This window comes from Eptatretus burgeri, chromosome 4 (assembly GCF_056783735.1).
Source record: "Eptatretus burgeri isolate ZD-2024b chromosome 4, Ebu_testis_v1, whole genome shotgun sequence".
Classification (NCBI taxonomy): domain Eukaryota; kingdom Metazoa; phylum Chordata; class Myxini; order Myxiniformes; family Myxinidae; genus Eptatretus; species Eptatretus burgeri.
The window spans coordinates 5,021,181-5,033,430 of NC_140964.1; the positions used below are offsets into that span (position 1 = coordinate 5,021,181).

Sequence of the window (12,250 nt, forward strand, 5' to 3'; positions counted from 1 at the left end):
AAAAACACAACTAACATTCCGCAATGCAAGATGGCATTCCAATAAGGGAAAGAGGACACGACAAACGGGTTAACATTTAAACCAGCACATTTATTTACTCTACGTATGCAGGAAAAATCATGCAGTCATTCAAAAACACCAACATGCACGGATACAGAACAAGCAATGAATGCGGCACGGCACGCGGGCAAGACAAAGCGCTACAACCAACTATAAGCAATTATTAATGTACAGTCACTTACACAGTTTTACTTATGGGACTTGGCGCCACAACATTCATTCGAAAGAAAAGCAGGAAAAAGACCCCATCAAAGGCAATGGGGTCAGACTGGACCTCTTGGGTCTTTATGGCGTGGGACTTGGCAGACCGAACGAGTCCCCGAGACCGTTGCAGGTTACCTGCACCCTCGTGGTGTCTGGCTTGGGCGACCCGCGACGTCCCGTCCCCACAGCAGCTCGCGTAGCCACGGTCGAGCTCGGGCCTTCCGTGTGGCAGGCGAGCTCTCTCCGGCTCTCTCCACACGAACGCGCTTGGGCGACCTGCGATGCTCCTTCCCCACGGCAGCTAGCAGAGCCGTGGTCGAGCTCGGGCCTTCCGTGTGGCAGGCGAGCTCTTTCCGGCTCTCTCCACACGAACGCGCAGTTTGCGCGACACAGCAGGCAAGGCTGCGCCTCCAGCTCGCGTCTCCTTCTTGACGCCCGGACTTCCACGCAGCTCCTTGGCTTCTGGCTTCCTCCCGACTCCCCGACCTCTCCAGACTGACTCGGACCGACCGATCAACTTGACTCGACGCGACCCAACTCGAACCCAAACTTGGCGCTCTGCTCGTCCTTTTATAGGGCTGGTGAGACGCGGTTTGGCCTCCGATCCTCGACCTCTGACCTCTGCGCGGAAAGCAGACGTGCGCGAGATCACCGAGCCTCTCGATCCGATCGCCTCTAACCTCTGACCTCTGCGCGGAAAGCGGACGTGCGCGAGATCACCAAACTTGATCCGACGAGCAAACGTCCCGCGTCAGCCTGCTGCGACGCCGCTCGATGCGGACTCGCCGTGGCTGGCGCAAAGATGGCGTCGTTTCGGAGACGAAGGTGAGGCGATGTTTGTGGTGTGGAAATGTTGACGGTTGCTGGCGAAGTGGTGAGGATGGCGTGGTTTGGTGAGAGGCAGGTGTGGTTGTGGTGGTGGAAGGCGGTTGGTCTGAAGCGGTTGTTGAGAGCGATGTTGGTGGTGGGGGTGGTTGTTGTGAAGCGGTTGTTGAGAAAGATGTTGGTGGTGGACGTGGTTGGTCCAAAATAACGATAGTAAAGAATAACGGCTAACTCAAAGATCACAGCCCGGTTAACATGAATAGTTCCCTTTATACAACGGTGGGGAAATCTATCTGAACACGGACTGATCGGCCTTACTGATCGGCCTTACTGATCTAAGGAACCTTTATGGTGTTTTGTCAATTTCCACAGCCGTAACAATATATATAAAACCGAAATGTTTTTTTGTTTGTTTGTAACCTTACTGCTTTGAACTCCAAAAGTTAATTCACGCCGACACTTGCTACGATAAGATTTTGAAAACATGATGCACCTAAATAGGTGGTTTAAGCAGTCATAAGAGGACATTTGACCCATTATTGCCATGTTGCACCCAAGAGTTAATTTATTTCCTAACATGAGGTAACTTCTTCACTACAGCTTCACTCATTTACACCCTGTATTGCCTGTGGACCCCATTATACCGTTTAACCCCCTTAGCCCCTTTAATACCCATTAAGACCCTTTGGACAATTTTAGACCATTTGGAAACTTCAGACCACTTTTGCTCTTTCGCCCTTTGACCCCTTGAGACATTTAGACCCATTTCAGACCCTTCGACCCCTTAAACACTTCAGACTCCTTTATGACCCGAAAGCCACTTGACAGTAGATCCCTCTACACCCCTTAGAGAATCAAAAAGAATTCCCGTGAAAATAGTTTTTCATCTTTTTTGTGCACCATTCGCGTTGTGTCACAAGTTGCAATGACAAATCAAAACTGATATCCCAAAGTGAAACTGATGTAAAACTGTGAAATTGAAGCTACTGATCTATGGATCATCGAATGGGAAACCAGAATGAAATGCTGTGAGAAATACCAAATAGAAATTGCCAAAAGCAAAGCTATGGGGAATATAGAGAGAAGGGGCAAGTTGGTGACTGAAGAAGTGATGTGGAGAGGGATAGGAGCCTGGAGGTGGTCAGTTGGCATGGAAAGAACGTTGGTGATCTTCCATCAGGCGGTAGGCCCAAAATGTGCCAAAATTAGTTTCCCAGCCAAGCTTTCATAATATTACCCTCACTCCCAAGTTGTACTTTGGAGGTCCAACATGCATGGATTGGAAATCTTCACTGGTGGTCTGGAACGAGGTTGCCAAGGTTACCAGCTCTATCTACTGAGATATCTGCACACTGAGTATTTATACTCGATTCCCGTTTCTACCAATACACTCTCATTTGAGATGAGACGTCGGCGAACCCATCAGAGATGGGTACACTGCTCGTAGCTAATATATAAAGCTCTTTCTAACCACTGATTGACCATCCATACATTGGCACCATATGCTGTGCAGAGCGTTGGTGCTGCCGAAGCAGTTTCCTTGGCTATTGGGCACAATCCTGGATGGCTCACCACTATGACACAGGATAGCAGCATGCTGGCACTCATTTTGCTGACCTCGGAAGGAGGACAGGCAGAGTCAACCCCATCTGGTATTAATTCAACAGCCCAGTGGGATTTGAACTCAAGATCCTCGGATCCCAAGCCAAACACCCTAAACTGACTGACTCACTGACTGATATTAAGGATTGGTGCCTTCCGGGTGACGTAGAAAGCTGAAATTTTGTGTGCCAATGGATATCGAAGCCAGTACACCAGAAAAAAAAATCACAGAATCATTGGACAACATCCATAAATGAAAACATAAATAAATTAAAATAAATAGACAAATGAAAATCAAAGGAAGGTGAGCAACCTGAGACAATAGGGAAACACAGTTCATATGCTTACACAATGTGTAAGCACACCCTGCTTGTCTAATATATAAAGCTCTTTCTCACCACTGACTGACTCACTCACTCACTGATATTAAAGAACGGTACCTTCCGGGTGACGTAGAATGCTGAAATTTTGCTTGCCGATGGACATCGAAGCCGGTACACTGGAAAAATTCACAGAATCATTGGACAGCATCCATAAATCAAAATATAAATAAATGAAAAAAATGCAGGTGAGTGACCCGAGACATTGGAGAAGCACGGTTCGTATTCTTACACACACAATGTGTAAGCATACCCCACTAACATATATATATATATATATATATATATATATATATATATATATATATATATTGTATATGAATTAATCAGCTCTTATAGCTACCACCACCTATCCTCCCCTTGCCATCCCCTCCAAACAAGATTGATCATCAATATCATTTTCATTTTAAACCTACCCTGTACATTCACAGGCCCCAGATATGACTTTCCCTTTGGTTGGTGTTCAGAAGCACCCAATCCAGATACGACGTCTCCTTCAGGGAAGTCTACCTGTTACATCCGCTCCCAAGTAAATATAGTTCACACAAGCTTTGTGTATTTTCACGTTATGAAGATGTCCTTTACCGAAGAGTTGGTTACCGTTACTTGATAGTGATGCACACCATCGTCTTTCCAATTGAAGATGTCCATTAAATACATTATCAAGCCTGCCATGTTCCCATTCACTGGGATAGATGCGTCGGGGGATTTGTGTTATGTTTACCCTGTACTCGCGAAGCAAAAAGCGGAGTTAAACAATCAGTAGCATACGTCATACGTGTCTGCATTTTGTTAAGAGCGTACATCGAAAATTTTCACCGGGGGAAATTGAAACTCTACCACATATTACATGACCATGTGATATAGCGGTGACTCTTTTGAGGTCAACAAAGGCCAAAGGTCAACATCGACCAAATATATAAAAGAGTGAATTTTCATCCGATTGACTTGAAATTTGAACAGGATTTTCATATCATTTCACTTAATTTAACCACCAATTATTTTTCAGGTCAACATCAGCCAAAAGGTCAACAAAGGCCAGATTTCTAAAATTGTCAATTTCTATCCGATTGATTTTAAATTTGAACAGGATTTTCATTCCAAGTCACTGAATTCAACCACCAATTATTTTTGAGGTCAAAATGTCAACATAGGTCGAATTTCTAAAATTGTTAGATCGGGTTAAAAACTATATATATATATATATATATATATATATATATATATATATATATATATATATATATATATATATATATATATATTTTTTTTTTTATGATATGTCAAAAAGTTCTGTTTAAATGTTACTGTTTCTCTCTGTTACTTCTGTTTAAATGCTGAAAATTATTTTTAATGCCTTTCACTTACAGTTGCACTAGTAATGGCAGGTTAAAGGTGCCTGTTCTAACAGGAGCAAATCACTGAAAATGCGCACACAGTGCATGCGTGAAAGGCCTCTTTGCATTCATATGTCATTTTGAAAGTCTTGTATGCATTCATGAAAACGTGCACCCTCTGCTCCCCATCCCCACATGACACCAGCCCACGTGGTACACCCATGCTCTATCCTACACGTATAAAGTATCTCGTGAAAATACATGTTTGTTTACTTTTTGAAATTGTGTAATGAATTTTCATCCATTATTTATGAAGCTTGTGATAAGCGTGTTCCTTTGTGTAACTTGTTCTGGAGACACATGTAAGGAATATCTCTCTAATCATTCTCACTGCCTGGGCAAGCCTGGGGAGTTTAACAAGCTTTTATTTGTTTTGAAAACTTATCTTACAATCCTTTCACCTTATTAAAACACCTTTATGTCACTTCATGCAGAGATGACATGATGTTTGTCATTCTACTTTTCATTTTACATTTTAGGCACAGAGCACGACGCAGAAAACTGAAAGGATTCCATCGGTGGTCTTTTAGCGTCCACGACCTTCAGAGTGAAAGAAGCAGCAGACGCAGCAGACGCAGGGATACGAGCGCTTGTCACGGATAATCGTTCCTTGTGCAAGATGCAAGGTTGAGCGTACCAAGGCTGTTGTCAAAGCAGTCTCGATGGTTGTCGCCACCAGCCTGTCTCTGTATTTCATTCCTGTACATGTCCCTTTGGACAGCTCTTGCAGACTAGAAAGAACCCTGGTATGTATGCCGTGGCCTTTAAGAGTTCTTTCTGTATGATGCCCGCTTGGTGCAAGTTCCTTTCTCTGGCCCTAATTTCATTTCGCCTTTCTGTGCTGTTCCAAAATCGCCTGAACTTTGCTGTACTTCAGGCATAGCACGAACATCCTTTGTTCACAAGGAGGGCGAAACACAAAGCTCCATGAGAGCCAATTTCGGACAAAGCTTGCGGTTCGACCGGTCGACCTCCTCACGAATTGGCGTCGCATCAAAACGCTCTGCCACAATTGTAATGGTAATGTTGCACACGTGATCGGACTCTACCTAGTTCCTGGTGGTTCGGATGGCCACCGAAAGTGACGTCTTGCAATGCTCGGCCTCTTGGTCAGGTTCTCGACAGTCGAGCTACCAGCCGATTCGGATAACAGGCTAAAGCTTTACTGGGGCAACCCTGTCACCCTTTGTTTTACAGGTGTATGCCAATTTCACGGACTAATCAGTGACTTGTACGCAATAATTGTTTAAAGCGGTTTCTGATATAACTGCAATTTGGGAAGATCAAGAGTGAAACTGCTTGTACAAAACTCTTATGGAGATATTTAGTAAGATTAGGAAATTATACCACGGGATGCTGAATCAATCACAAATATAATTTCATTATGTAATGCTGCGTCCTACTTAATACCAATGTACAAACTATTTACTGCTTCTACATAGATCAGCAACCTTAAGAAAAGGTATCAAGGTAACTCACCTGTAACCATTATAATATACAAATTACACCAACTTGTTGTCCAATAAAAAAAAGATGTTTAAAATGACAAGTTTTAAGTTCATTACAGGGACAAACTCGATAACATGCTTTTACTTTCTAACAGCTGTTGAGCCTTCACTATGATTTAGGGTCTCGGTGCTGTTCAAAGGTGCACTCCTGCACTCTTGTCGCATGACCAAGTGTGTGCACAACACTCGACAGGATCTTCACTTGAGGTTTGTTGACATTTTTAAATGGGTACTGCACGAAAGGGACAACACTCTTAAGTTCGACTAATCACATTTCCTACATCTATAATGGTTGGAATAATTATTCATTAACAAACACTTCCTTAAGGGCTGAACTTCCCACTGACTGGCTTGTTTGAGATGATTTGTTGTTTTGCCAGGAAGATGACAATACAATCATAACATCATATTTTGCATCATGGGGAATAACTGCCATTGGTTTATGAATACAGCTCATACATGTGCAACGTACGTGATAGTACATTTCTCCTGAACCCATGCTTACGATGTGTCTTGGACTGCAAGCAAAGCTGCACAGTACACATTCCCAGATACACCAACGTTCCCAGACACACAACATACATTCCCAGATGTACAATTCACATTCCCAGACACACAATACACAGCACACATTACCAGATACACAATACACATTCCCAGATACACAATACACAGCACACATTACCAGATACACCAACGTTCCCAGATACACACCACGTTCCCAGATACACACCACATACATTCCCAGATGTACAATACACATTACACATTCCCAGACACACAACATACATTCCCAGATACACAATACACATTCCCAGATACACACCACACAAAACATCTTCCCAGATGTACAACACACATTACCAGAACACAATGCACATTCCCAGATACACAACACATATTCCCAGATGCATAACACCCATTCCCAGATACACAATACACATTCCCAGATACACAACACACAACACATTCCCAGATGCACAACACACATTCCCAGATATACAGTACATTCACAGATACACAATGCACATTCCCAGATACACAATACACATTCCCAGATACACAACACACATTCCAAGAGACACAACACACAACACACATTTCCAGATACGGAATACACATTCCCAGATACACAACACACATTCACAGATACACAACACACATTCACAGATGCACAACACACATTCCCAGATGCACAACACATTCCTAGATACACAATACACAATCCCAGATACACAACACGCATTCCCAGATGTACAATACATTCCCGGATACACAACACACATTCACAGATACACAACACACATTCCCAGATATGCACAACATTCCCAGATACACAATACACATTCCCAGATACACAACACACATTCCCAGATACACAACACACATTTCTGTCATGATGTGACTGGACACCTCATTCATCACTTTGATCTTTACTTGGTTGTGTAGTGACAGTTTGTAAAACATCATAAGCTTATTACATCTCCCTTCCTCCATGGAAAGGAGACATATCGGTTTCCCTTTGGTCCTTTCCTTCCTTCCTTCTTTATTTAAATGTATCACTTACAACTGCACACAATTCCTTCTTTGTTGAGACACTGCTATTCAAGTTTGGAATGCAAGTACAGCACCTTGGTCTAATACACGCAAGCCCGCAAATTTGGAATTTAGGTACCTTTTTGATCAGACTTTTGGGGAGATATTTGGCATGGTGGGACCAAGGTCCATCAAACCGCCGATCTCCCAGACTGACTCATTGTGGATCAACGAACCATTATGCCACCAAGTATAATCAATTACAGTTTAAAGACATCCCTGATAGGGATGCAGAGAAACATTTTGTAATAGACTCGTTTTGGGCATTATACAGGAGTCCTTGCTAAAACGAGTTTTCAAGACGTCCACCGATCGTTTTTTCCGATTCTGCTCCGTGCTTTGTCCGTGCCAAAGACTCTGTTCTGTGCTTATCATTTGAGCCTGTCAGTGCCAGAATATGCAGCCATTTTGCTTGACCTCTTTCGCATTTACTATGATTTTCAGAGTTTGGCAGCCTCAAATCTTGAAAACAATTACCGTGTGAGTTGTCATCTCTCTGGACAACCTTGTCATTCTCATTCTCTCTATCTTTATCTCTATCTCCACCTGTGCCGCACCGAACTCATAAGAGAAATCTTTTATTGTTGCAATATATTTATATAAATTTTTTGTCTCATTTTGACTCGTTAATAACCCCACATTTTCCCCAATTTTTTGTGCGTTTCAATATACCAGAGCACTGCACAGCACCTCAAATAAGCACACTATATGATACAATTTCACCTGTGCACCTGTGAAAACGCCTACCTGAATGCCTGTGTCGCATCGTTCACTCATGTTCATTGCTCTCTGTGATGAGCTCAAGGCATTGTGGGTAAAACTTTAGGTCGGTGATGTGCAGGACATGATGCGAGCAGGGTTGCTTGACGTTCCGATCTCTTGTACATTGTTGCACATATGTACCTGAACCTCCGTACTCTATGCATCGAGTTGTGATCGAGAAAACCATGCGTATAGTTTGTCGTTCTTATTTTCTTTATCTTGTGATCACACATTTGAAATGGAATATAACGTAACATAAAAATGGACTATTATTTAAAGTGCCCTGTTTTATACGGCACTTCACTGTTTCGTTTTGCGAAAGAGCTACGATGTTTGTACACACTAAATTATTAGGATTGTGGATGGATCTTGTCAACCTATAAACCCTTCATGGTATACAGGAGCAATCGAATGTGCAGATTTGATCCAGCAAACATGCTAACCTCCATACAGGTGTAAGTGAAATCAGATGTGGTGTTTCAGATAGCTAATGCACCTGGACTAACATGGCCATGAGGAGGAGCAGCTCATGTCCCAAAAATACAACCCCAGACTATCCGCTATGTGTAAGAAAATGTGATTATTGTATGAAATAAACAAATGAATAAAAACATTATTGATCCTCGGGATTTCATTTTTCGAGTGAGGTTATGACGTCATGCGAAGCATCACGTGTGCCGGTGATGTTTTCTGACATTTTCACTTTGTTAACTCTGAATTATCTGCCTTCAGAAGGATGTTCATCCTGGTTTTTTTTCCGGTTTGAATTACAGACGGCCCAGCAGTTTCGAGCATCCATTTGATGAAATGATTCCACCCACCCACCCACCGGCACTCACTTTCCATTCCTTTTGATCACCATGCACTGCTGTGGCTCAAGCTGAATGTGGCATCAAAAGGAAGATCGACTTTGTAGAAATCATTGTGAAAGGAAGAGTTTGCCAGAACCAGAAGCAGAACAGAGCCAAACTGGTGAAGAGAGGGCTGTTGAGGCAGGTGCAGGTTGACGATAGAGTGATGTGTGTGTGTGTGTGTGTGTGTGTGTGTGTGTGTGTGTGTGTGTGTGTGTGTGTGTGTGTGTGTGTGTGTGTGTGTGTGTGTGTGTGTGTGTGTGTGTGTGTGTGTGTGTGTGTGTTTTCCAAAAGAGGTTATTCTATGGTACAGTTGCAGGCGAAACAATTACGACTATGAGAGCAACCACACACAGCATTGAACTTATCAATAGATTAAAACAACTCATCAGGCATATGAATCTGCTCACTGAAGCTCACTCTGTCAACAAACAAGTTTTCTTGAAGATCATAAGAATTTTGTGATCACATTCAAGATCACAGAGAGAGAATTTTGAATTTGAAAGCTCATTTATCACATTCAGGCACACACAGTATAATACAGGATTCAACAGAAAAAAAGTCACAGTTTAAAGAAGATTATAAAATAATTACAAGTTCGGAATTCTTCACAAAACACAAAACATTTGCGATGCATCATTTTCTCTCAAAAAGTTTAACATTTTGATTGTTCAAAAATAAATCAAATTCCAACTTCAGTCGTGTTGAGACAAAACCTTTAAAAATAGAGATAACATCTCATCCGTGACCATTGTCGATTTTAATCTCCCAAGATTTGTAGATTGCATGTTTTTGCAACAGCTCTCAGAAAATTTAAAAGAACACCCACATCTCTACATATAGGTTTACAGGGTACACCAAAAATAAACATGTGCAAACTAAAGGAAAAGGATAATTTGTGAAAAAGATGATCAAATAGAAGAAAAAGAGAAGTTAGTCTACAACATTTCACATAAGTATGGAACAAGTCCTCCTTCTGATCACAGATAGGACAGATTTCTGTCAGCGAATTATTAATATGGTGAACAAATGTGTTGGAGGGGAGGGTCTAGTGTGCCAACCTCCACTGTATATCTGCTAATACACCATGTATGGGCAAGGTATACATATGAAGCCAAAGTGGAGTACAGGGAGAACCCAGCCCTAACCGCTCTGACCACAACGCTATTCGTGTTCTTCCAGAATGGGATACGTTTCCCTTTTGCCAAAGAAGATCACAAATTCCAGTCTTAGTTACAAGATGAAAAGGTGGGTATGTTCAATCTACGACCGAAAAGAAGAAGGAGTACTTTGATCTCGGGAAAGCTTAACCAGAAATCCTGAATGATACAAACACCTTCCCAGCCAATATCTGTTTAAACTTCCAGATAATTACACGCCCAATTTGGTCCACAAGTCAGACAGATCTAGAACCAACTGCAGAAGCGACCACGCCAATGGGTTTCCACTTAACCCAGATATGTCTCTCAAGTCACACACCTCATTGATTCCTCCTTGGATAAATTTTTGAATCATGGCATGACTGCGAGGAATACCAGGGAAAAAAAATTATTGAACAAGAGCGCAAATGAGCACAATATACACCCGAACAAGAAGGTATATACAGAATTGTGCGACTACATGGAAAACAGCATCCTGGTTGCCATGGCAACCACTTTAGATGACGAACGCATGTCTCAACACACTGTCTCCACAGTCTGTACCTATGTACCAAATATGAAACGTGAAAGTTGAAAACTACACCTCACTGCCACATTATTAAAACACCTCACTGCCATGGTATTAAAAACACCTCACTGCAATGGTATTAAAAACACCTCACTCTCATGGTATTAAAAACACCTCACTGTCACATGAAAAAATACCTCACTTCCACATTATTGAAAACACCTCACTGCCATGGTATTAAAAACACCTCACTGCCACATTATTAAAAACACCTCACTGCCACATTATTAAAAACACCTCACTTCCACATGAAAAAACACCTCACTTCCACATGATTAAAAACGCCTCACTGCCACATTATTAAAAACACCTCACTGCCATGGTATTAAAAAAACACCTCACCGCCACATTATTAAAAACACCTCACTGCCACATTATTAAAAACACCTCATTGCCACATTATTAAAAACACCTCACTGCCATGGTATTAAAACACCTCACTTCCACATTATTAAAAACTCCTCACTGCCACATTATTAAAAACTCCTCACTGCCACATTATTAAAAACACCTCACTTCCACATGAAAAAACACCTCACTTCCACATGATTAAAAACGCCTCACTGCCACATTATTAAAAACACCTCACTGCCACATTATTAAAAACACCTCACTTCCACATGATTAAAAACGCCTCACTGCCACATTATTAAAAACACCTCACTGCCATGGTATTAAAAAAACACCTCACTGCCACATTATTAAAAACACCTCATTGCCACATTATTAAAAACACCTCACTGCCATGGTATTAAAACACCTCACTTCCACATTATTAAAAACGCCTCACTGCCACATTATTAAAAACACCTCACTGCCACATTATTAAAAACACCTCACTTCCACATGATTAAAAACGCCTCACTGCCACATTATTAAAAACACCTCACTTCCATGGTATTAAAAAAAACACCTCACTGCCACATTATTAAAAACACCTCACTGCCACATTATTAAAAACACCTCACTTCCACATTATTAAAAACACCTCACTGCCACATTATTAAAAACACCTCACTTCCACATGATTAAAAACACCTCACTTCCACATTATTAAAAACACCTCACTGCCACATTATTAAAAACACCTCACTTCCACATTATTAAAAACTCCTCACTTTCACATTATTAAAAACACCTCACTGCCATGGTATTAAAAAAACACCTCACTTCCACATTATTAAAAACACCTCACTGCCACATTATTAAAAACACCTCACTCCCCCATTATTAAAAACACCTCACTGCCACATTATTAAAAACACATCACTGCCACATTATTAAAAACACCTCACTTCCACATTATTAAAAACACCTCACTGCCACATTATTAAAAA

General features: G+C 41.6%; 1 long non-coding RNA gene across 1 annotated transcript; it reads left to right on the forward strand.

Moving 5' to 3' along the window:
• Positions 1–3,398: 3,398 nt before the first annotated feature.
• On the forward strand, positions 3,399–8,947 carry LOC147027383 (uncharacterized). The gene is made up of 2 exons (XR_015057023.1): positions 3,399–3,600; positions 4,948–8,947. It is a non-coding gene; the product is annotated as an uncharacterized LOC147027383 (long non-coding RNA).
• Positions 8,948–12,250: the final 3,303 nt, after the last annotated feature.